This window comes from Aethina tumida, chromosome 5 (genome assembly GCF_024364675.1).
Source record: "Aethina tumida isolate Nest 87 chromosome 5, icAetTumi1.1, whole genome shotgun sequence".
Classification (NCBI taxonomy): Eukaryota; Metazoa; Arthropoda; class Insecta; order Coleoptera; family Nitidulidae; genus Aethina; species Aethina tumida.
Genome location: NC_065439.1, coordinates 18,971,947 through 18,995,018, shown reverse-complemented (window position 1 = coordinate 18,995,018; position 23,072 = coordinate 18,971,947). Strand labels below are relative to the sequence as shown.

General features: G+C 28.8%; 1 protein-coding gene across 4 annotated transcripts in view; it reads right to left on the bottom strand.

Annotated features, from left to right (window-relative positions):
- LOC109601405 (uncharacterized) overlaps positions 1-15,250 on the bottom strand; it is a 49,689-nt gene extending 34,439 nt beyond the window's left edge. For all 4 annotated transcript variants that reach the window (XM_020017648.2, XM_020017650.2, XM_020017649.2 and 1 more), the window contains exon 1: positions 15,077-15,250. The gene's annotated coding sequence lies outside the window, so the exon portion shown is untranslated. The remainder of the gene's footprint in view (positions 1-15,076) is intronic.
- Positions 15,251-23,072: the final 7,822 nt, after the last annotated feature.

The window sequence follows — 23,072 nt, the reverse complement described above, 5'->3', positions numbered from 1 at the left end:
TTTTGTATTTTAGTTATTGGACATAATATTTTAAATTGTGCAATTAAATCAAAAACAGTAATTATGATTTTATTTTATTTTTTAGTCTTATATTTTGCAATAAATTTGAAAACAATAATTATAATTTTATTTTTTTAATATTAATTTTACTATAAATTTTAAAACGATAAATGAGATTTCAGTTTATTTTTAATGTGAAGTTGTACAATAAATTTGGTATTAATAACATATTTGAATAAAGAATGAAGGGATTATAAATGATGAATCATAAGCCCCTATTTCATATTTAAATATTCGAAAGCATGATAATATAAAATTTAGAAATATTTTATGAGTGTATCCAATAATTAAAATAAAATTATTCCCTTTGGCTATTCTGATAATTGTGAATTTATACCATAAAGTACGTTATTAAAATAAACTGTAAATTGCACAACTGTGTTTTTTATTGTTTAACAACAAACAAAATGTTATAACAAATGATTGAATTAACAAGTTTAATTTTTTAAATTTTATATCCATTATAATACAAAAGATACTTAATATTGATATATTGTAATAAATATAATTAAAATCAATCACTCTTTTTAGTGCTTAGTAGTTATTTATTTTGATTATAATCTTAAGTTATTTTTAATATTAATTTTTGTAATATAATTGAAATTAACAATATATTCCAGCAGAAGATAAAAACTCTTTTTAACTCAAGTATTAATTTCCATTTAAAGATTGTAAAGTTGTAACTATCACTCGAAGACGGTTCAATAAAATTTGTTCTTTGCAATGCCTCGTTTCCTCATCTAAAAGCTTCACAATTAAAACTAATGAATTTATTCCATTTTGCTGTTACATTAAGTATATTATTTAAATTAATATGTAATTAAGTATGAAACAAAAATTATTTATAATGGACATGCAAACCAGAAAGAACATATTGTGATAAATTATTGAACTGACAAAATTTACTTTGAATCGATACATTTTATGACTATTATAATCAAAAATATCTTTATTATATTACAGCAATAATTAATGACATTCCATTATCAAGAACTCAACTGAATTACTGTTTAAGTTTGTAGTGTATTATAGTGACTGATTTTGATTATAATTTATGTTATTTTTAGGGCAATTTTTTTTAATAAATGTGAAAACAATAATAATATTCAATAGAGGATGAAGAGACTTTTTAATTGATGTATTAGAAGCCCCCAATTCCCAAAAATTTGGGGGATAGCAATAAAATTTATTCGTTGAAGAACCTCGTTTTAAAATATTGATATTCTAAAAGTAGAATAAATTTCTTATAAATATTCTCAATAATTACAATAATGGACTTACTTCGTCTGGCTGTGCGACCCTGTATATTATTTATATTAATATCTAATTAAATACAGAGTTAAAAATATTTATAACTATTCTAAAAATGTGGTAAACAAATTTTAGTGGACACTTAACGTAATTTTTTGCATTAAATTGGAAAACAATAATAATATTCCATAGAGGATGAAGAGACCTTTTAACTGATGTATCAGAAGCCCTCAATTCTCAAAAATGGGGGGATAGCAATAAAATTTATTCGTTGAAGAACCTCGTTTTAAAGTCTTGATAATCTAAATGTAGAATAAACTTCTTATAAATATTCTCAATAATTAAAATAATGGACTTACTCCGACTGGCTGTTCAACCCTGTATATTATTTATATTAATATCTAATTAAATACAGAGTTAAAAATATTTATAACTATTCTAAAAATGTGGTAAACAAGTTTTAGTGTACTTTTAACGTAATTTTTGCACTAAATTGGAAAACAATAACAATATTCCATAGAGCATGAAAAGACCTTTTAAATGATGTATCAGGAGTCTCCACTTGAGATTTGTTATAAATATGCTTAATAATTTAAATAATGAATGTTTTCCATTTGATTTTTAACACACTGTATATTATTTAATTTAATATGCAATTAGGTTATTATAAAGTTAAAAATATTTATAACGGCCACACAAATGTGGTTTATTCATTCCACACAATCATGTTTTTCATTGTTTAACTTCAAACAATATGTTATAGCAAATAATTGAATTAATAAGTTTTAATCAATACATTGTTCCCATTATTTTATAAATTTACTGTAAAAAATGTATGGATCCAAATCATTTAATTAATTCAATCATTTACCATAAAATTTTTTTGTTTAATAATTGTGAGAAATTAAACAAATAAATAAATAAATAAAACATCATATTATAACACAAAAGATACTTAATACATTTGAAATACATATTCACGTGATTAAACATATTAACTATATCCATTAAACTGATTCCTTCTCATAAATCGCAGATATGGAATCTTCCCTTATTATATCTTGGCAAACATGAATTTCTAATTCTCCATAAAATATTACAATACCCATTTGAGTTGAAACAGTGATGTAAAAGCTCCGCCGCTTACAATTATTCTCGTCATATCAAGAATTAATTATACAACGTACGTACGTTGTAATTCCAAAGTCAAATAAAAGTGAACGTTTCACGAAGTTCCAAAGGCCTTAGGCTCAACGGCCATTGGTCATTAAAACACTGGGCCGACTGGAATATGCATGGACTACGTCTCAGACGAACTAATTCCGGAGGGTGTGGTATTTACATTTCACAAGTTGGAGAATATTAGATCCGTTAACGTATTTGTTGTGAATAGTCGATTAATTCGATTGACTCAACCTCAAAAGTACCGCAAGACCAACCGAAGTGATTACGGAAAAACTTTAACACATCGCCGGAGTCTGCGACCTAATAAATTCCGTCTGTAAACTTCGGCAAAGCCCACCGAAATATGGCACGGGGGACCCGAACGTCCCGGCAATATTTCACCGAAATCGATGTCACACGAGTAATTTTTTGAGGAAATACTTTGCAACGAAAAGAGAGGCGGATCATTTGGGAAATCTCAAGTTAAACATGAAGTAAGCCCGAGATACGGAAAGGGTGAACAACCCCACGGTCAGCCACAAATAAATTACGCTTCGGTTTACACTGCACTGCACTTCTAACGGAGACCTGATTTATTGTCTGATCTATATGTGGCTCGTGTAAGTTTAAAACTTTTTCGCTGAATTTACGAGTGAATATTTACCATAAACAGACGTTTATTGTGTTGTATTTTATGTATAACTTTCGCTGAGTTGTCTAACGGATGTTTAAAAACTGATTATTATTTATTACTCATACGTATTATATTTGTGTAATATTTAAAAATGCACTTAAGTGTAAATCGATATTTTTACCAGGAACAAAGCTGCTGCTTTTGTAAATATGACAATTATAAGTTTGAAAACATATAACTGGATTGTGGTGGTTCGATTTAAATGTGAACTGATCAATACATCACACTATTGATATACATTGGACTTTGTATTATTAATGCATTCATAAACGGTGTAAAACAATGTGACTTCACTTGTTTGTCGTTAATATTTGTTTTATTTAATAACATTTCCGACTAAAACAACCCGTTGTATCTAATTACGTTCAAAAGGATCAATTTCACGATTTAAATTTATTTGAATAAACAATTGTCGTACAATCAATAACATAGTAAAACGAATATTTTTTCTGTAGTAGCACACAATTAAGTAACTTGGGACGATCAATATTGACCCAATTTAATTTGGTGTTCCACATGATATTCCGTGAGAATTCCCTTTTTCCTTCCTAATTCTGTTGACTCTTCAAATTATTAAACGAAAAAAATTGTTGCCCGCCAACACTGACTTAATGGAAGGTAAATTCGGCGTAAAACTTCGTGAAAATGAAGTTTGGTTTAATATTAAAAAGTTCCTAACGACCCCGTTCGAATCGTCATGCAGACAAGGTGGTAATCGTCGAAAATTGAAAACTGGTAATAACGCACTCGTCATGCATATTCACATTATTCAAGTACATGGAAACGCGTTCGAGTGATTGATTTACCCCGTTTTTGGGGAAACAAAGCCAAAGGTGCCCGAGACCAATAAATAATTCACATCTGTTCGAATTTTTAGGCACGTGCACGTCGCACATCTCTCGGCGTGCGTGTGCGTTGCCGCGTTATCGAAATTTTTGTGAATGGCATCCGAAGACTGCTCCTGATTTTGACGTACTAATATTTCCGGCTAATCGATAAGATTGCCTCTAATAAACTTGATTGGGTAATTCGGTCGAAGCCCGAGAACACCGAGGGCTGTAACACTTTCTGTATACGACCCCAATAAATTCAAATAATCTCCGAGACAAAAAAATACGTAACCTAGTAATGGGATAGATTTTTTTGCGTCTCGCTGAACAAGCCGCGTGACGGCCCACAGTTAATTATCCTGCGGCACACCGAGTGATAAAACTGTTGACCTGACGAGTGGCCTGGAATCTCTGGGATGGCTCTGGAACGAAGTGGCACGACTCACTTCAGTTTCCCCACTTCTCTGGACTCTTCTAAATGCCAAATTGGATTTATTTTTAGTTATGTGCCGCCACAGACCAAAGACGATTACACGGGTGATGTTTACAGATATTTGAGCCTTCTATTTATGCTGTTGTTTGGACAACGGTTTTTTCGGATGAATCAAGGAGCTTTAAGCCTAATCCAAACATACAAAGAAAAAAATAAAGTTACATGTTTTGACCTCAAGAGAAATGTTTTAACAAGGTTTAAAAATCATATATATATATATATATATATATATATATATATATATATATATATATATATATATATATATATATATAGAACAGTCTTAAATCCTCTTTATTCATGATACTGTATGAGATGTTCATATATTTTTCTTAAGGTTAAAACATGAAGCTTTTTGTTTCAGTATTTGAAAGAGATTCAAGTTTCTCTATTTATGATGATGTACAAATATGTTTAGGTATTCGCCTCAAAATCAAACATGCAGCTTACAGTTTTATGTTTGGATTACGTGGAATGAGATTAAAGTTTTTCATTATGATGAAATATGACAGTATATTTCTTAAGATCAAAATATGCAGCTTATTATTATAAATATCTACTTTACTTATGATATATGTTTATGTTTATATATTTCTCTTAAGATAACATGTAACTTACAATTTTGTTTCAGAATTTTTGAAGTAAACTTAATAATTCTTCATTTATGACAATGTCTTACCGTGTTCATGTTTTATTTTTAAGGTCAAACATGTATTTTGGTATGTGGAATAAGGTTCAAGCTTCACGTATAACTATTAAGATCAAAACTTACAACTAATAGCTTATAACTTTGTTTTTGATATATGCTTATGCTTATGTTTTTCTCTTGATATCAAAACAAGCAGCTTATAGCTGTGTTTGAATATTTACTACAGACTTAAAGTTTCTTTGATCTTAAGGTAATAATATGCAGCTTATAGTTTTGTGTTTGAATATTTTAGGATAGTCTTTTTATTAACTTAAAAAATTTATTATCCAATATATAAATTGAGTTGATTAACAATGTTCTTGACTTCTGAGAAATTTATGATCAAACTAATAAAAGTTGAGGAACGACTGATAATTATTACGATTACTTAAAGCCGGGTTGTTTCTTGTTGCTACACCTAAAAAAGTTGATATATCGCATGTGTCTCCTTCGTCGCCGCCGTCATGAAATCAAATAATGCAAATACGGCGGCAACTTGGGCAATTAATCAAGTCAAATAAAGGCTCAGTTAACTTAAACAAGCGATAAAGTCGCAGGAACTCCTTATGTATTCATAAATTCAGTTACCTTCCGGCGGCCACATAAATAAAATGCGGCAAACAAAATCAAATAAGTAATAAACCGGTCGCCTTTCAGCGGCACAACGCTAATCAACCTGAAAAATACTGAGGTAGACCAATAAATTATTTAGTGGGGGTTGCAATTTGCCACACGCATAATGCCATTGGGAGGCTACGCGAGTTCGCCGGTAACTTTTGTGATTAGAGGTTTCCTTCCTGCCGTAAACGCTAAAGGAATTCGTGCCGCAACATTTAAGAAGTGGTCCTCGTAATTATGGCTCCTTATCTTGATTTTGTTCGACTATAAAGTTTTTTGGTCCCGTGTCGTAATCCTCGTTAATATTAAATGGAGTTCATGAACAGCGATGTCTTACAATAACTTTACGAAATTGTTTTTGAACTGTTTAATGTATGGTGGTGGTTAATTCAGGAGGTTTCCAATTGGAGGTTGTGTGGGGTCGGTCAGGTCCCATTGCGTGTGTCATCCAAACAGTTTCCAAACACAAATTTCAATACACTAATGAAGGCACGGCCATTGGTGGATCGACTTAATTAGGCCCTTACAATTCGATAAAACCGATTAGGTATTCCAATAGATACTGGTTACGCTTTAAACAGAATCGATTAAAGAACTTCACCTTGTCAATTAAAAACTAACTATAACTTTCCATGAATTTTTAAAGGTAGTTTCGAAATTTCGGAGTGAATAATTTACTTGGTTGTACCTTTCCAAAACACATTGGAAGTTCCATATGCGGCTTTTGAAGTCACTTAAAAAGTCTTTCAATATTTGAAGCTAAAAGTGTTAATGCGCCATTTATAATTCAAAATGTAGTTTTGGTGTTCACTTTAAGAGGCAACCTATGAAGTTGGAACGTATTTCACACTAAATTTATATTTATGGATGTAGAAGCTGCTGGAATATGATTGTTGCGTTCGATGTGATGCCGTACATCAGTTTCCAATAAACCGTACGTATTTGAAATTCGATGTGTTGGAAAGATAATGCCTGTAAAATTACAACATGCACACGACCCTAATAGAGTACCAGGAAACTAGTATTGTTATCGCACTGAATGGATTAATATTACGGACTGTGTATGTCAGACCAATTAATTGGATGCATTCTCTGAATACAAGGTATTTGAACAATAAAATAAGAAGATATTTATAATTCACGTGTCAACTAATGAACTGGAACTTTTAGTTTGGGTAAATGCAGCTACAAATAGGAAATGTGTTTCGGTTAAATGGCATCAATTCGTCCGTCAATTGCCCCAATATTGTTAGAGGCCACAATCCAACAGCATACGATATTGCATTTTCTAGTAATTGCGTTAACCATGAAACGAGCAATTCTGATGAAAATGCCAAAGTTTATAGTGTCATCTTCTGATACGATTATTAAAATTTAGTCGATATTTCTTTTACCAATATTTCCGTTGTTATGATTAACAATAAAACACTAATGAAACTCGAGTACCATTTAAAACAAGAAATTTATTGATAAAATGTTTTTAACAATACCATATACAAAATATAAAAATTCAAGTTTTACTTTAAGGATCAAAATAAAAAATCTAAGAACATTAAGAGTCCAAAGAATTTAAAGAATTTAGAGAATCTAGAAATATCTAGAGAATTTAGAGAATCAAGAGAATCTGGAGAATTTAAAGAATGTAGACAATCTAGAGAATCTAAACAATCTAAAGAATCTAGAGAATTTAGAGAATCTAGAAAATCTACAGAATCTTGGAATATCTAGAGAATTTAGAGAATCAAGAGAATCTGGAGAATTTAAAGAATGTAGACAATCTAGGGAATCTAAACAATCTAAAAAATCTAGAGAATTTAGAGAATCTAGAGAATCTAGAGAATCTAGAGAATCTAGAGAATCTTGGAATATCTAGAGAATTTAGAGAATCTGGAGAATTTAAAGAATGTAGACAATCTAGAGAATCTAAACAATCTAGAGAATTTAGAGAACCTAGAGAATCTAGGGATTCTAAAAAATCTAAAGAAGGATGTAAGGAATGTAAAGAATGTAAAGAATGTAAAGAATGTAAAGAATGTAAAGAATGTAAAGAATGTAAAGAATGTAAAGAATGTAAAGAATGTAAAGAATGTAAAGAATGTAAAGAATGTAAAGAATGTAAAGAATGTAAAGAATGTAAAGAATGTAAAGAATGTAAAGAATGTAAAGAATGTAAAGAATGTAAAGAATGTAAAGAATGTAAAGAATGTAAAGAATGTAAAGAATGTAAAGAATGTAAAGAATGTAAAGAATGTAAAGAATGTAAAGAATGTAAAGAATGTAAAGAATGTAAAGAATGTAAAGAATGTAAAGAATGAAAAGAATGTAAAGAATGTAAACGATGTAGACAATGTAAACAACCTAAAGAAAGTGTTGTAATGAATCTAAAGAGGTTAAAGAAATTTAAACCGGTTAGGAATCTGAAAGGATCGTATATAAATTAAAAAATGTAAAGAAATTAATGATTCCAGGAGCAAGTATCTAAAAAACCAAAAATAATAAAATATTTTAAATTTTTCAAATAATAAAAATGTGAAAACAAAAAAAAAAAAAAGTTAAGGAAGTATTACATTCTCAAGGCAAAATCACAACATTGAGATACTTGAAGACAGAACAGTTTTTTTTTTTCACTTAATTTGCAAACACTGGATTCTAAAGTGGCTTTTAATATTGGCGATTTGAGACCATTCAGACAGTCGAATTAAATCCTCAGTCGGTGCTTAAATTGCTGAAAATTAATCAGCAGTAATTAAGAATTTTAATTAGTGCCATCCCTCGTTCCGTACAATGTTGCTTTTGGCACAGGAAGGGGATTAATTAAAAGCATCGACACAAAAATATGGATGTTTCGTACGTCCGTTTCGAAATTACAAAAAACAAATTAAATTTATTAGAATGGAGGCCCGATTGATGGTAAAAGTATCGACGACAACAAATTTAAAATTTATCAATTTCGGTTATCGTTTAATTTCCGTCTACGATGGCAGTTAAAAGGACTTAAAACCTCTTGAATTCAATCAATATCGGGCAGATTTGACGCAGTTCAGTGTGATTTGTTTGTCGACGAACCAAACGGTTTAATAACATTGACTCGTATTTTACCTGTAATTTCATTGTGGTTTTGACGTGATGGAATAAATATACTTCCCAGATTTCCCTCATCAATTCCACTCTTTATTGTTTCATGTGTCATATAATTGGTTCGGCGTACGTTCAAAAGAAAAATAAAAGTTTTCCGAGGCCGTTATTTATGGATGATTGTAGGGGGCTATTTGAACTAATAAACACCATTTAAAATTTTATTAGATGCTGATCAATATATTGATCGACTTGTAGAATGTCCGTGAACAATGCCACTAAAATGTCGGAATTTAATATCGATAAGTTCCCGGTATTTCTTTGGGGGGCTCTGTCAAATCGAATGGTAAATTAATGTGATTTAAGGTTGTATAAAATGCGATAAAATTATCAAACACCATACTAAACTATTTGTTGAATAGGAACTGGGTCAAATCGTGCATAATTAATATTAACACTGTCATTCAGGCAGCAAAGTTAAATCTAAATATAGACCGACGTCCCAACAACGGGGAGATGTTTTACTACGTCTTCTACATATTTATATTAAATTCTTAGATCTGCTATTTATTGTCTAATTATCATGACATCCTTATATTTAACGTAATTAAAAGCCGATTCTTCGACCAACAATTGTCCGGAATTTCAGAATTTATGGATAAAATATCCGGGCGTTTAAAATTCAATTTGGAGGGTCTGCCCTATTTCCATTTAAATTCACCTTGAATAATTATAATTCATATTAGCCGGCGGAGTGGCCGTTGTTTCGACAAAATTTAAACCAAATAAATAGACCGTTAAATTTGGGTTAAATCAATTCGGTGATAAAAAAAAAACGAGACGAGACGCTGCCTCATAAATTTTTCACCATTCAAATCTAGATGCGGTCGTTGCAGCAGGATTCTCTTAAGCTCCTTGGTTGTACGAATCAGATTGCGGACAATGCGGACAACACCGGTGTTCCGCATCGTCGTATCTACCGTTTTGTTCGAATATGTTTTATAAATAGCTGTCACGAATCGATATTTTACATATTTCGCCGGTAATTATTCCGTGTCGCTGCAAAAATTTTCGACCGTGCGAAAATCCGATCGACCTCGTCAGTTTTCACCATGGAAAAAGGTGAAAAAGTCAACTGGCACGGAAACCGCGTGCGGGTGTTTATTAAAATTAAATTTTAAAGGTGGAAGGTGACAAACGTTAAATCGTTTGTTATTTTTATTATTATTATTTTAATGTTAAAAGACACCTTTGAAATATTAAGTGATAAAATGTGCACCAGTATAATTTTTATGTGGCCCACCGTAATCTCTAAATAAAATTTCTTAACGGTCGCGTTAAAAATATCGATGGCCGTAAAGTAACGCAAAACATTAAACCGAATTCAATTTTATCGTGTTATTTTATGGACGTATAAACTGTAAATTAGAGTATGTGTATGTGGTGTCCATCAAACACACTTCAAAAGCAAGCGTAAACTTGACGAAGTTTCGGAACGTAAACTTTACTACTGGAAATTTATAACTTACTTAAACATGTAGGAATTGTGCACTGTGGCAAAACAGGAATAATCGGACGTTAAAAGTTTAAAGTTTTATCTTTCGTATCAATAAAACTACATTGCTTAACCGGGTAACTGGAATTTTCTAGTTTATTTTATTTGATTCATTCTTTCAATTATTAATCTGATGTTTAACATTGTTATATGACTTAAAGAAGACTTTCTTCTGAAGATTTTGTCCTATAAATTATAACGTCAACGAAGTATTAAATAGAAAAATGTAGCGATTAGTATTCCGATTTTTTACTATTAAATAAATTTGTTTTAATTATTTCCTAAGGATTTTGGTGATATTAGTTTTATTACTGATTTAAATGTTCTGTTGTTGATGGAATTTTGTTTAATCTCTGTCGGAATTTATGTTTAAAACTTATTTTGATAATATATACAATAGTGGTCATTATTATACCAACTTTTAAAAATGTTAAATATTTTAGCCATAACTCTTTTATTTAAAATTAATTTTTAAACTAATATTTACTATTGTTATTTTATATAGTATTGTAAAAATTATTATATTCTTATTTTATATAAATAAATAAAACTTTTCGAATGATCAGCGTAATCGATTAACTACAGGAGACCTTTTTCTACAAAAATATATGTTGAGCATTTTATAATATTTACTTATATACGAGTAAAAATTAGAAGTAATAAAGAAATTTTTGTTGTCTTTCAAATTTTGACCTCCGATATCTTCAAACCGGCAAAAGTTATGAAAAAATTGTGAGATACCTTTTTTATAGAGCGTTGAATTCCCTATAAAAATATATGTTGAGCATTTTATAATATTTATTTATATACGAGTAAAATTTAGAAGTAAAAAAGAAATTTTTGTTAAATTCTTCAAATTTTCACCTCCGATATCTCCTAACCGGCAAGAGTTATGAAAAAATTGTAAGATACCTTTTTTATAGAGCATTCAATTTCCTATAAAAAAATAGAATAGAAATTTGCTGTACGATCAAGTAATGGCGGGATATGAATTTTGCCATATGGGACTGAAGAAAAAAAGAAAAACTTAGATGAGGAGGACCTTCCTATAAAAATTGTAAACTCATCTTTGGAAAGCATTTTGAAAGGTGTTTAGTAATCAATTTTTCAGTCGGAAGTTAAAAAAAAAAATTTGGCCCACCCTAATTTCCATAGAATAATTGAACCACCACCAGTTTCACTGTGGGTATAAAAAACTTTTTGTTTAGTTTTGTTCCTGTTGGATGTTTAACATAAGCAGAACGATATTAAATTTAGATTTAATTGTTGTAAGAATTTCATTTCGATCAATAACTAAATAACTATAATAAGTAATAAAACACCACAAAATAATTTATTTTAATTCACGAGATATTTTTAAACATTAAAATTAGGTTACTGCTCGTAATTTTAATATATTTTAAGTTGCTATAATTATGGCCACTACTATATATTGCCATTGGAATTCTGATTTCTGAAATAAATCAAATCGTCCCCTTCAAAAGACAGCGCAGTATAAATGTCGACAAATCAATATTCATTAAATTTTTACTGGATGTTAAAATTTAAATTTAAGACACGTTTTAAGGTGAACGATATAATCTACCCATTAGTATTACTTCTTGCCCTAAATACCTTAAAATCAAACTTGCTACAATATGAAAGTGTCTAATGCCGGCAAGAAATTAGTCCCACGTCTAAAGATTATGGTTGTAATAACACTCCTTAATTAAATTTAATGTTTAATCTGCAGCCAAATAACTCATAAAATGTATTATTTTCCTGCAACATACGACATTAAGTTCAACATTCGAAAGACGTATCCTTTCAACGTTTTTAAATTATTCAATAAAATCAATTTTGGTATTGCCGCGTACCTGATTGCGAACTGAGAACAGTAAATATAGCAGAGAACGCATCTCAACACGTAAATATTTACGATTTCATCTCTTGAAATATGCTAAATGCATTTTGAGTATTTCAACAGTCGGGTTAACATCCTAACTGACAGAAACGTGTTGAAATGCTAAGATTTAAAAATAAACTCGCCTGAAAATATTGGGCAATGTTGCATTGTTTTATTTTGTAAACTACAGGTTGAACCATCAAGTAAAGTGGGTTATTAAATATAATTTCAGATAAAACAGAAATAACCACCGCAGCGATTCCGTTCTATCAATGCAGCGGTTGTTTGTATTCTTTGTCGTAAAGCTACACCAGAAGTTAATAGCCGCAGTTCTAATTAACAAAAACTAGTTGAGAAAATTAAAATGTGTTTTTAAACCACGGCTTATGCAGGAAACTTAATACTGAGGCACTTACGAACTTCCAATTTTGGGACAACTTGCTTTCGTCTATGTTATAACAGATTTATATTCTGACAAAGACCAATAAACTTTTAAACTTCTATCTTGTTTACTAAGTTTAGTTTACCGTGGGCCAATTTCAAATCTGACTGACTGTTTGTATTGTTCACCACAAAAATAAAGTGATTGACGTCGGTTTAGTCTGGCATAAGTACAGTTAAATTATACAAATTAATTAGAGGCAGTTTGAGAAAATAAATCTGTTTTTGTTCAGCCCAGACTTTATTATCCGGTTAAAATTGTATGCGTTATGCAAAGTTGTAAACTCAAGTGGATTAATAAAATTTATGGATGGCTTATACGCCTGGGATGATGTATTGTCTGAGTATGAAAATCTTAAATAAAAATAATAAAAATTGGTGTTTTAATATAAACTGAAAATCAGCATGTTTTCGTCTTGTTTAAAGGTACATAAAACAGATTAAATGAGCAGGAAACTGATAAAATTATTAACTATCCAATTTCACTTTAATACTATGTAGTTTAATCGGGTTTATGTTTAACGGAGCTTGTTTGGCTTAAAAAGTCTTTAACGATGACTAAGTTTTCATATATGATTTATATAGCAAGTTAGTGAAAATTAAATTAGAGGCGCTTTAAGTTCATGATTGCATAAAATAAGAATATTATACGTATACAGATACGTACAGATTTAAAATTAAAATCACCTAAAATATAATTCATTTTTTATTATTTTAATAATTAAATTTTAAACCACAAATTAATAAAAAATGTAAATTAACATAAATTATTATATGAAACAATAAATACATAATATGTAATTTAATTATTCTTTAATTATTTTTTAAAAATTATACTTTTTGTGGTAATATTTAGGTCAAATTAAAAAAAAAAATTAAAAAATTTGGTTTGATATATAAATATATTTAAATCATATCATTAAAAATCTATTATCTAATATTATACGTACACATCAGATTTAAAATTAAAATCAACTAAAATATAATTCACTTTTTATTATTTTAATAATTAAATTTTAAACCACAAATTAATAAAAAATGTAAATTAACATAAATTATTATATGAAACAATAAATACATAATATGTAATTTAATTATTCTTTAATTATTTTTTAAGAATTATACTTTTTGTGGTAATATTTATGTCAAATTAAAAAAAAATAAAAAAATTTGGTTTGATATATAAATATATTTAAGTCATATCATTAAAAATATAATAAAAACAAAACAAACAAATTATGTTATAATTCAAATATTCGTATTAAAAATTGAATTATGTATATTAAAAAAATAATTTATGAAATTATAAACTTTTTAGTAATAATTATGACAAATTAAAAAAAAATAATTATAAAAATAGATTGTAATAATTAAACATCAAACTTCACATCAATAAACGATCTAATTAAAATGCCAAAAAAACATAAATTATTATATGCTACAATAAATAAATAAATATATATATATATAATAACAATTAATATTTCTTTTAATTTTTAGGTAATATTTATTGAAAATAAAAGGTGGCATTCTCTATAAAATATTTTATAAACACGTAATTCATTTTAATCCAATCTAAATAAATAAATAGATTTGTGAAATGACATTACAGTTTAAATTTTCTTTCTAAAAATTTTATTATGTATGTATTATGTAAATAATATAAATTTTAAATTTAATAATTGAAAAGTTTCATAAAATTCTGTTTTTGAAAATAATTTTTAAACCTCAAATTCATTTATCTAATAAAAAATAATAATTCATTTTATTAAATCTGTTTTAAAAATTATCTAATTTAAATAAATAAATCATCAGCTAAAATAAGATGTTTAGTACAAATATTCGTAATAAAAATTATATTTTATGTATTTTAAAAAATTAAAATATAAATTTAATACGTTTTTGTTAATGTTAACTAAATCAAATTTAGTTTATAATAGTTAATAATTATAATTAAAAACTAAAATCAATAAATAAACAAATAAATAATAATAAAAGCAATATCAATTATATTATGTAAAATTATATACAATTCAAATAATAAATATATAAATATTTTATTGATGATGTCAATAATTCGTACGTAATTTAATTATGAAGAATATCGATTCAACTATTTATCATGTATAAATTAAACTATTAATAGTATTCTCAAAACTGAAATATCAATCAATACATCAAATACTTGTTTGTTTATAAACCACAAAAAACACGACATATCCCATTGTTTAATTAAATTGTGCCGTCGTATCTGCCGGGATCAAATCGCGTGACGTAAACCATGTGCCACCCCTAATTAACAACAAAAATCATTCGCCTTACCTACACTCCAAGAACGCGCCGCTTAAACCGAAACCTCCTCTAATTAATGTGTGTGAAAAAAAAATATACAGAAACGTCCCCCAAACGGTCCCGATGCGAGTCCAGTCGCGCGAACAAGTCACCGTAAATTTTCGGGCTGCCTTTAGTTTGATGAGTGTATGTGGCGGACGAAGGCGCGCGTCACATGATATGTCCGTGGCCAAAGTCGCGCTGAAACTGCTCCGGTTGGCAGGTGCGTCGCCCGACGACGCCGACGCCGCGACCGGCCGGTGCATCCCGGCGCCTCGGCCCCGGCTTCGGGGCCCGCAAAAGAAGGACGCAGCAATGCCTTTTTAACACTATGCAGGTGTATCGATGACGCTCTTAAGGTCAACAGACACTCGAAACATTCTTTTGCTCCTTGTTCCCGATTTGAAAAACGCGGAGGAAGTTATTAACTAGCATCTCTTAAGAGAATCTAACAGAATGTGTTTTAAAAGAAATTATTTGTTTAAAAAATATAAAAATAGAAAAATGATCAAAATTAGTTCGAATATAGTTTAAAGTTTATAGAATTTTTAATATTAAGTTAGGTTAGAGAAGGTATGGTTATGTTAGGTTGGTACATGTAGGTTAATAAAGATTAGGTTATATTATAATAGATTAAGTAACTATTAAATTTGTAAATATATTTTAAATGTTTAAGTATTTTATAAATTATTTATTTCTAAAATAAATTCAATTTATTTCTAAAATCAATTACAAAAAACATCGATTAAAATATTTAAATTTATTTATCACAGATGTTATAACTTTAATATTAAGTTAGGTTAAGTTAAAGTAGATTACATTAAGTAAGTGAGGTTAGGTTTGGTTAGAGTTGCCTAAGGTGGGATATAAAATTTGAATTAGAATATTTGATCTGTTTGATTGTGTAAATTATTATATGAATATCACAAAAATATTTTCAAAATTATAAAAAATCAATCGTTTATTTTCAACTGGTCTTGCATACCACAATGAAAATATGAAACTAAACTTAATCTAAATTGATTTATAACAAATTTTAGGAATTTAATTTATAGGTTTTAATAACATATAAAGTAAGGTTAGTTTAAAGTCATTTTATATAATGAAAATAATTAATAAAATAAACTTTAATATCAATAACGTCATTTTAGATTAACTTTGTACAATAAAAATAAGAAAGTGGATTGAACCTAATTGATTTATCAAAAAATTTGTGAATATAACTTTGATACTTTTAATTTGAGGTTAAGTTAGATTAGATAAATTATAATATTTTAGGTTAGGATAGGATATGCTAGATATTATTATATATACTATTATAAAATTAATATAAAATGTAATATATAATATTTGATATTTACGTTGTTTATCAATTAATTCTAATCACTCAATTAAAATTATACCCTACATTGAAGATAATAAAGTTAATAAAATCTGAATTATAAATTTTATAAACATAATTTATAGATTTTAATAACTGTAGTATAAAGTAAGGTTAGTTTAGAAACTTTCTACAATAAAAACAAGTAGACTGAATTTAGATTAATTTATCACAAGTTTTGTGAATATAACTTTTAGTTTTTCATATTTGTGTGGTTAGGTTATAGGTTCCATTATATATTTTAGGTTAGGGTAGTATAGGTTACAATTAAAAATCTTTGTTTGATCTTTAAGTTCTTTATTTGTGTAATTTATTATATGATTATTATAAAAAATATTTTTCAGAATACAAAAAAAATCAGTCACTTTTATTTCAATCAATAAAAATTATGTACTATAAGGAAGAACAAAAAGTAAATGAAATCTAAATTAATTATTACAAATTTTATAAATATAATTTATAGATTTTAATAAATTTAATATCAAGTGAGGTTAGTTTAGTGAATATAATTTTTAATTTTAGATGGATTGGATCTAGGTTTATACTTTTTGATATTTTTTATTATTAAGTTAGGTTAAGTTAGGACAGAATACATTAGGGTAAGTTAGATTAAGTTGATTAAAATTTATAATTGAATTTCTCGTTGATTAGTTTTTCGTGATTGAGTGAATTGAGTATTAAAAAATATTAGTATTAAAAATCCAATTATAAATTTACAAATTCAACCTAACCACTTCGTCTTTGAATAATAATATAATTGATAACTCATTATAAACATTGTCTGTTATTCACGTATTGATTTTTATTTCTTAAATTATCACGATAAACATTTCAATTTGTAAAGCTTGAAATAGTATCGTAAATTAATGACGTAGATCGATGACGCACAATTATTACTTCCGCAATGATTGATTGTTATGCGTATACTCTTTGTTTAAAAGTTTCAATATTTCAGCTGCAAGAATTTCCGACGCATCCTTAACACTGCGTTTTAAATTCAAAGTAGAACGTTGCATTTGAATTTTTCAATAAGAACCACCTCCACATAAAAGAGAACTGAAAACGTGACTGACTAACGAATTCACTTGTAATTAACCACATTTTTCTCACGTACAAAACAACAGTTAAATTCCTTTCCCTCATGTATAAAAAACATCAGGGGGCGGAAACTATATTTAGAAACGGATTAATAATTTAGATCCACCTCCCAAATTAGGTCAAGAGATATTCTTCTCTGTTCAGAAATTTATAATTCATATACTAATACTCTATTTTAATGTCACAACACGCCGTGTGAATTATTTAAAAACACTAAGTGATTGTTAGGCCAACTTTTAAGATTTTAATTGAACCGAGGAAAAAGTGTATTAATAGAACGTCAACGTTTCTTTAAGGAGGAGCAGACTACTAAAATAAAGATGGCTCAAGCATTTTATAGGTGTAGACAACCCTTTTCTTAAAGTTTAACGACGAAACACAAACGGCGTTCGTGATCGTAAAAGATGTAGGCGAACCGTGAAACAATTTATTTAAAAATTATCCCCGACCTTGCCCGATTTTAAAGGAACGGATTACAATCAGCCACGACAACTGCAAGTTTCGACCATCAACGGCAGAAAGGACCGGTTAACTCTTGACGTGGGAAGTTTTAAAGTTACAAAAGAAACTAATGGTATGGTTTGGATTTTGTTGTTTTGCTCGTTCGCTATTTTCCGCAGTACAGGCCAGAAGATCAAAAAGTTACAACGAAAACATGTTTGTTTCTCACTTTGTAGGCAACAAATCAAAGGATTGTTTATTCTTTGTCTGGAAGTTAATTAAAACAATAAAAGGACTGATTAATACTTTTCCGGATAAGTAATGAAATCTCGAGCCAGGTGTTTTGGAAGTAATAAATGATGTCGATATTGTTTTTTCATTTATATTTATGTACCGTCATAAATTCATAATACTCCCTTTACAGTTGTATCGATCTTGTACAAAAGCTAGAAGTGATATTCTATATTAAATCTCATATTTCTCCCCGTATCTCGGCTATCCCTAACTTCCTTCAATTCATAACTTTCAAGGACCCTCCACAAAGAATAAACTTCTGTAGATTTCTCCGCCGGTAATTTCTCTCCAATTTCATTATATGCTTTTTTATGTTTTTATATTACAAAACATATAAAAAAGCGGTGAGGAAGCGACTCAAGCAAAATTTATTTCCATTTTAAGACTGACTTGGTACCTATGTGGCTCTCCAATAATTAATGGCCGGGTCTATTTACATAAAAAAGTGAACCTACTTCCAACATATTGAACTGGTAGTTTTTTTGCGTCGTAAATAATTGATGATTGATCGATATCGGGTCTTATTGTTAATGTTTCCGAACACACTGCATTCTAGGTTCCATTCTCTAATTGGACCATGTGTTTGGGAAACTTGCTAATCTATATGCGAAGTGGGGAATTGGAGAAACACTGGGGGATTGACGGTTACAATGTTATTTTTGTTGGTCGTTACCTCTTTAGTTAATGTGCTCAGTTAATTGAGGAAGGCAGAAATGTTTTGTTGTTCATAAATTATTTATAACTAAGGGTATATTTAATTCTGTGCTCTACTTAGGGTCCTGAATTTTATGAAACTTTTTCTTTAATCTTAAAATTTAAGTACATGCAGTAGTGGTCATTAATACAGCAACTTTTAAAATATTTAACTCTTTTATTTAATTAATATGAACTGGTAAAATAATATTAATTTACTGTTACTCTTTTATATAGTATTACTTACTAGTATTACTTATATTTATTATAAGTTTGGATTGTTTTTTGACATTTGAATTATTCAATTATTTATTTACTTTCAAGTTTTTCGAACTCAAACAAATTTTTTCGTAGCTAGAACTTGACTTAATAAGTCGTAAACTCTTAAACATCTCTTCTTGTTTCTCTCAACATTTAGAACGCTGAAATATACAATATGAAAAGAGTTTGATCCATCTGAATCCTGAAAGAGATATCATGTACAATACAGACAGTAGGTTTCCCACTATGAGACAGACATTCTATCCTCTCTGTCATGCATGATGTCTCTCTCTAAATGCAGACGGGTCAAACGTTTTTCCTACTGTATATTTTTTACAACCGATTTAAATTCACAGAGAACAAAGGCTATAATTAGGGTCACTACTGCATGTTTTTGTCTCAAAACCTATTTATAAGGTTGTTCAAATTTAATAAAATGAAATATTCTGTTCTATTATCTATTTCCCTTGAATTTTTTATTTTATTTTCCTGTTAACAATTTTTATGACAAAATAATCCTAATCAAAGAGTTACTTTATATTTAATTCGTCAAAACACAAAATTACCCATATGAAAATCATTTAATTAGTGGTGTCACATGAATTAGAGTCGTAAAAAGTTTATTATCCTTGTATGTAAATGAAAACAAAACTCAATTGTGTTAATGTCCTGTAATTAAAACATCAAAATTGTTTATGTTACATTACAGCGACACCTCTCGTTTGTCCTGCTTACCCCTCGTTAATCCTGGGAGGCATCTTGAATCATTTTCAGGATTTAACAACAGAGAACGCTGCAATTCACATTTACTGATATATTGAAATAAAATATTTAAAACTATTTAATAATTTAATTTAATTTTGGTTTATTGTATGTGTGTTATAGACTATAGAAAGATTGACACTAATCGAAAGCTCCTTCCAATCAAGTTTATCACACAAGCAATCTGAATGTGCGGATGAAACCTATTAAGCAGACAATTCATCTTGACTTTGAAACGACTATTAGTAAAAATCAACGAGACGTCGTATTCCGTTTGAGTCCATTAATTTCGACTCGATCTTGATTTAATAATCGAAATAAACGATTTTGCAACTATTAAACACAATGTTGCCCACGATTTAAGTCCGACTTATCTGTATTTATTTCCAGGAATACTCGGGCCATAAAAGTTTAATATCTCAATCATTCTACAGCCGGAGTGAGCCAGTTGGTCGGAATTTGGATTGATTATTTTCTGAAATGGGGGTTTAGATTAATGTTTCTGCTTGCGAACGGACGTCAGGGTGGGAATCACAACGTTAAATTTTCTAGACACGCTGTTTGAAATGAATAACAAATGGACGTTTTAATAAGAATTCCATTATTTGTTTTATTTCTTTTGTTTATTATATTGTGTATACAGTACGAAAAGAGTTTGATCCTGAATCCTGAAAGAGACGTCATGTACAATAGAGACAGTAGGTTTCCCACTTTGGGATAGATTCTGTCATGCATGATTCTCTCTAAATTCAGACGGGTTAAACGTTTTTCCTACTGTATGTCAGTTTACTGTCCAATTTTGAGACCTTCAAATTATTGTTATATGTAATACAGAAATTGCCAATATATTTTGGTAATTTTCTAGTAACTGGTTACTATTACTATTATTTAATACTACCAATTTATAAATAGAGTTTGTTAAATAAATAAGTTAAAGTAATTTTATCATTTCCAATAAATAATAATAATAAATGATATTATAAAAAGTGTCAATGTTGAATTAAATAACACAGATTTAATCATTAAAAAATCCATTTCAAAATTAAAATTGCTCCATTTATGTACACTTCAATTAAGAAAAATAAATTTAACATTTTATGGAATAAGAATATAGTAATTTTTATAATTTTAACAGTTCATTTTAAATAAAAGACTAAAATATTGAACATTTAAAAAAATGCCCTTATAATGACTATTACTGTATTTACCTAAATAGATCCTTCAATTTCTTTTATAATTTTGTTTAGTAGTTTTAATAGAAAGACATCTGATGCTAAGTAGATTAGAAACCAACCTTTTTCTACCTTCAAAAGGTATTTTTTAACAACTTTTTGTGGAAAATAACCTTTATTAAGCAAATAACCACTAGATTATTAATGTGATTGAGTTTTTGTGTGTTTATTGGGAAGTTTCTGGACTTATAACTTTTGTTAGAAATGTATTTAGCATACTTAAATGAAACTAATAGCCAACTTCGAAAAAACTCATTGAAATTCTATTCGATTTACACACACAAATACGAAACAAACAAAAAAAAACCTTCAAGTATTTAATCCGGATGACTCTTTCGGTTCATTTAATATTTTTCATTAATTTGATTCTATAACTGTTCTAATCAACCTAAGCGACATAATCATTAAGTCTCTCGAAAATCCTAATTACTTTTGTTTGTTCACGTTTCATCCCCCTGTCTAGATAACTGCGATATATCTGGTAACACGAGCCGAAAAACCATGGCCAGACGCAATTTGCCCAGAACTTCGTCGGTCTCTAATCACAGACAGTAACGGATTATTCTTTTGTACGAGGGTCTCATAACCGGACAGCAAATCGTCTCGTCTCAACTTACTTAAACAACTTTTCAATACAAAAAAACAGTCTCTCGTGACTTCGATGCAATGACAGTGCTGCAAGAAATTGTCTGCGTTGACCTCAATAATGTCTTGGATGATGGACGGTGGATTTTTTCCCTTGCCTTAGTGCTTTTTTAACTGCGTCGTAATCGTCAGCGAATTTCCAAAGATGAGTTGTCCCTATTATGTTTTTTATCGCGATATTACCATTATTTTGCCATAAACTGGGGTAAAGATTAATATATTCCGTATAAAAGGCTCGATTTAAATTCCCCATTACGGTCGTAGATTTTGGACGGAATTAAATTACCATCAGGAGTGCTGACTTTGTACTATTCACATCGTAATGCTGTTTAATGCTTGTTTTACAATAATTTGGTTGAATCTATAAACGTTATCAGTGATGTTTCAGTAATTTGTCAGTGATTGAATGTTGGGTCTATTTGCTTATTCCCTTTTAAAGTGCAACTGATTTGAATTGGATAACACATCAAAGAGAATTTTATCGAAAAATAATCATGGTAAACGGTTTGAAAAGTAATTATTGCTTGGCTGGAAAATTATGAGCATAATATTTAATTTTTTGTCAAACTGGTTGCTTAATTTATGTTTTTCTCGTTTAACTTTAGCTTTAAAATAAAATGAAAAACGAAGTTCTTGGAAATGAAAAAAATGTAAAATATAAAATATCGAGTAATTCTGCCACTGCTTCCTATTACAACTTGTACCCTACGTGGCAAAATATATAGCTATGCTACTTGAATTGGTTGTCAGTACCATATGTTGTTACCTACTATTTGTTTTTAGTGAAAATTTACCAAATATAAATAACAGATGACAAATTTTCAAAACATTAGCTCAGATTTCAATAAATTAATATAGATGGATCATTTTTTGTTCCTTCAAGTTTATTTACTAAAGAACAGTTAGTTGGTATGTTTTATTGATTGAGAGAGTTTTGGTCTCATTAATAAATCACGTGGAAAAAACATGGCAGTCTGCACAGTGAACAATGCTATAATTTATAATATTCAAAAAAATTACTAGACAACAGGAACATTACAATTTATTTCAACCTGTCAAAATTACCCATATTTGTTGCTATTATGTTAACATAAAATTTGTTTTGATTATATAAAACACAAAGGAAAATAAATTTATATATTAATGTTTATATTATAATATTAAATTACAACGTTTCAAC